This window comes from Rattus norvegicus, chromosome X (assembly GCF_021556685.1).
Source record: "Rattus norvegicus strain SHRSP/BbbUtx chromosome X, alternate assembly SHRSP_T2T, whole genome shotgun sequence".
Lineage (NCBI taxonomy): Eukaryota > Metazoa > Chordata > Mammalia > Rodentia > Muridae > Rattus > Rattus norvegicus.
In genome coordinates this window covers 92,919,643-92,924,447 of record NC_141554.1, presented here as the reverse complement: position 1 = coordinate 92,924,447, position 4,805 = coordinate 92,919,643, and the positions used below count along the sequence as shown (strand labels likewise).

At 37.5% G+C, this 4,805-nt stretch overlaps 1 pseudogene; it reads left to right on the top strand.

Moving 5' to 3' along the window:
- Positions 1-530: 530 nt before the first annotated feature.
- On the top strand, positions 531-4,032 carry LOC147998296 (glyceraldehyde-3-phosphate dehydrogenase pseudogene; annotated as a pseudogene).
- The last annotated feature ends 773 nt before the right edge of the window (positions 4,033-4,805 follow it).

The following is a 4,805-nucleotide window of genomic DNA, read 5'->3' as shown; positions in this document are numbered from 1 at the left end:
CATGTATAAAGACATTCATAAAATGAAGTGTATTAGAAATATCCTTATAGTTCAAAAGAAAAATAATCTATTTAATAGAGTGTTTCTTTGATCTTGAAATTTGAGTAAAGTTTTGATTACCTGTATTTCTTATAATAGCAAAATACGTAATGCATGTAGGAAGCAAATGCCTGAACATAGTAAAGAATACTTGATTATGAATTAGCACACTGTCTTTATTTGAACAATTATGTATTGTCATAATATCATTTCTTTAAATTTATTAATTCATATATATTAATCAAAGAAGTAATTTTCATTTTTGTGGTTTATTTACATTTTGTAGATGCCTTCCAATCTGAACCAGTGCCATGAGCAGACTTTGGGCACTGGTTCCACACCTACTGCTACAACACACAGAGGGAGCCTGACTCCTAGGTGCTCTAAAATGCCCAGGTCAAAGGAGAAGCAACAACATCTACCACGAAAACCAGAGTAAATGGGTCCTCAAGGAGCCAGGGATGCAGGAACCCCTGCCCAGCCCTAGGGGAATGGGTTCCATCTGGTTTGAACCTGAAACAAGAGCAAACCTGGGCTCTGCATCTACTTTTATAACAACCAGGGTGAGCCCAATTGCCAGGTGCTATGAAATGCCCAGAATCACAGGATCACAGAAAGATCTAGACTCCCAGGTGATAGGAAATAACCAAGAGCACAGTAGTCACAAATAATGTAAAATACCTCGGTGTGACTCTAATCAAGCAAGTGAAAGATCTGTATGACAAGAACTTCAAGTCTCTGAAGAAAGAAATCAAAGAAGATCTCAGATGGAAAGATCTCCAATTCACATGGGTTGGCAGGATTAATATAGTAAAATTTAATGTCCTTCTTGCTGAAGCAATCTACAGACTCAATGTAATCCCCATCAAAATTCAAACTCAATTCTTCAGAGAGTTAAAAAGAGCAATTTGCAAATTTATATGGAATAGAAAAAAACAAGATAGGGAAAACTATCCTCAACAATAAAATTACTTCTGGGGGAATTATCATTCATGACTTCAAGCTGTATTATTGAACAATAGTGATAAAAAAAAACAGTAAGGTATTAGTACAGATACAGGAAATTAGATCAATGATACAGAATTGAAGGCCTAGAAATGAACCTACATAATTATAGTCACTTGACTTTTTACAAAGGAGTTAAAACCATCCAGTGAATAAATGACAGCATTTTCAAAATGATGCTGATTGAACTGGATGTGAGCATGTAGAAGAGTGCACATTAATCCATAATTATCTCCTTCTGGAAAACTCAAGTCCAAGTGGATTAAGAACCTCCACATAAAACCACATACTCTGAATCTAATAGAAAATAAAGTAGAGAAGAGCTTAAAACACATGAGAAAGGGGGAAATTTTCCTGAACAAAACACCAGCAACTTATGCTCTAAGATCAAGAATTGACAAATGCAACCTCATATAATTGAGTAGCTTCTGTAAGACAAAGGACACTCTCAACAGAACAAAATGACAAGCAGCAGATTGGGAAAAGATCTTTATCAAACCTACATCCATTAGATGGCTAAATCCCAAAGTATAAAAAGAACTCAAAAATTTATACTCCAGAAAATCAAATAACCCTATTAAAAAGTGGAGTACATAGTTAAACAAAGAATTCTCAAGTAAGGAATATGGAATGGCCACAAGCACATTAAGAAATGTTCAACATCCTTAGTCATCTGGGAAATGCAAATCAAAGCAACTTTGAAATTCTACCTCACACTAGTCAGAATGGCTAAGATAAAAATCTCAGGTGACAGCAGATGCTGGCAAGAATGTGGAGAAAGAGGAACACTCCTCCATTGTTGGTGGGATTGCAAACTGGTACAACCACTCTGGAAATCAATCTTGTGGTTCTTCAGAAAATTGGTCATAGTACTACCTGGAGGACCCAGCTGTACTATTCCTGGTCATATACCCAAAATATGCTCCAACATATAACAAGGACACATGTTCCACTATGCTCATAGCAGCCTTATTTATAATATCCAAAAGCTGAAAAGAAGCCAAATGTCCTTCAACAGAGGAATGGATACAGAAAATGTGGCTACTCAGCTATTAAAAACAATGACTTCATGAAATTCGCAAGCAAGTGGATGGAACTAGAAAATGTTATGCTGAGTGAGGTAACCCAACCCTCAAAATACAAAAAAATAAACAAACAAACAAAACAACAACAAAAAAATCAAACAACCAAAACAAAACAAAACAAAACAGAAAAACAAAAACAAAAAACATTGTATGCACTTACTGATAATTGGATATTAGCGCAAAAGCTAGGAATAACTAAGATACAATTTACAGACAACATGAAGTTAAAGAAGAAGTAAAGAAGGAAAACCAAAGTATGGATGCTTCAATCCTTCTTAGAAGGGGGAACAAAATATTCACAAGAGGAAATATGGAGACAAACTCTGTTGCACTAACTGAAGTTAGTGCATCTGGGGCATCCAGAGAATGCCCCACAGGAGCATTCATCATATATACAGTCACCAAATGCAGAAACTATTTTGGATACCAAGAAGTGCTAGCTGAAAGGAGTCTGATAGAGCTGTAACATGAGAGGCTCTGCCAGAATCTCTCAAATGCAGAGGCAGATGCTTGAAGCCAACCATTGGAATGACCACAGGGATCCCAATGGAGGAGTTAGAGAGATGTCTGAAGGAGCTGAAGGGGTTTTCACATAGGAATAACAACAATATCAAATAACCAAATAACTCAGAGTTCCCAATAACTAATCCACACACACACACACACACACACACACACACACACACACACACACACACACAAAAGAGTACACTGGAGCAACTGGTGGCTCCAGCTGCATATACTGCAGAGGATGGCCTTCTGGGACATCAATGGGAGGAGAAGCCATTGGTCCTGTGAAAGCTTGATGCCTTAGTGCAAATTCCAGGGCAGAGAGGAGGAAAGGAGTAAGTAAGTAGGTGAGTGTATACCCTTGTTGAAGCAGGAACAGGGGGATGGGATCAGGGGTTTCTAGAGGGAAAACTGGAAAAGAGGATAACATTTGAAGTGTAAATAAAGAAAATGTACAATAAATACAATAATTTACATTTTCATAATTCAATCCAGTATCCAATCCAAAGAAGATAAATTGAGCTCTCTGTTCCTTCCATTTGCACATACAGCTGCATTTTATTATACAGTACCAGCCTCCTCCCATAGATAAAATAGTGAAGTTCATTGGAAATGGGTTTGAGTGTATTGGGAGCTTTGTTACCAGAGCTACCCCTAGTCTATACCTGGCAACCTGGAGATTTTTGCCATCAATGACTCCTTTATTGATATCAACTATATGGTCTCCATGTGTCAGTATGACTCTACCAAGTTCAAAGGAACAGTCAAGGCTGAGAATGGGAAGCTTGTCAACAACAGGAAATGCATTATCATCTTCCAGAAGTGAGATCCTTTAATATTAAATGGTGTAAAACTGGTGTTAAGTATGTTTTTGGGTCTACTGGAACTTCACCATCATAGAGAAGGCCAGGGGTCTCTTGAAGAGTGTCTTCATCTCTGCCCCTCCTACTGATACCCCCATGTTTGTGATGGGTGTCAACCATAATAAATATAAGAACCCACTCAAGATTGTCAGCAATGCATTCTATACCACCAACTTCTTAGTCTGTCTGGCCAAGATCATCCATGGCAACTTTGGCATCATGGAAGTTCTTCTATATTCTTACCCCCAATGCATCCATTGTAGGTCTGGTGTGCTGCCTGGAGAAACCGGTCAAGTATGATGACATAAAGAATGTGGTAAAGCAGACATCTGGGGGCCCACTAAAGGACATTCTGAGCCACAATGAGACCAGGTTGTCTCCTGCGACTTCAACAGCAACTCCCATTTTACATCTTTGATGCTGTGGCTGGCATTGCTCTCAATGAAAACTATGTACAGCTCATTTCCTGGTATGACAATGAATATTTCTACAGCAACAGGGTGGTGGACCTCATGGCTTGCAAGCAGTAAGAAACTCTGGACTACCCACCACAGCAAGGACATGAGAGCGAGAGAGTTGCCCTTAGTCACTGAGGAGCTCCTGTTCCACCTCTTCCCCCAACACTGACCATCTAACTCATAGTTTCCATCCCAGTTCCCTATAATAATTAATGGGGCCTCAGGAGTCCTACTCTCTTGAACACCATGAAAAAATATCACTGCACCCAGAAGAAAAATAAAGAAGACAAAAAGAAGGTGTAAAACCAATCATCTTAATAAAATGTTAGTGGGCATGATAGGAGGGCTCCTATATTACCTCTTTATTCATAGCAAACTTTTCTGACTAAACTAAGAAATTAATTTTAAATGATTTTTATAATTTTTTATAGGATAAATCCAAAGGAATCACCAAAGGCAGATGATATGAAGATTTACAGATAAATAAAAATAAATTGGTAAATAATTGGTCAGATATATAGCTACCTGAACTACATAAGAAATTCTAAGGGCAAGTAGCTGGGCATGACAGTCTATGACTTTAGGCAGATGTCTATGAGTTCAAAACTATCCTGATCTACACAGAGACTTCTAGCTAAGTCTACACAGTAAAACTCTCTCAAAAAAACCAAACAAGCATGAAAAGCATAAAATAATGTTGAAAGAAATAAAAGAAAATATTCTAGAGATGATATCATAATATGAATAATATAAGAACATTTTTATTTTTGAAATTTCTGTGTGACAAGTATTACTTCAGGAGTTAATTTATTCACATAATTTGCATGTTATATTACAAACCTCCT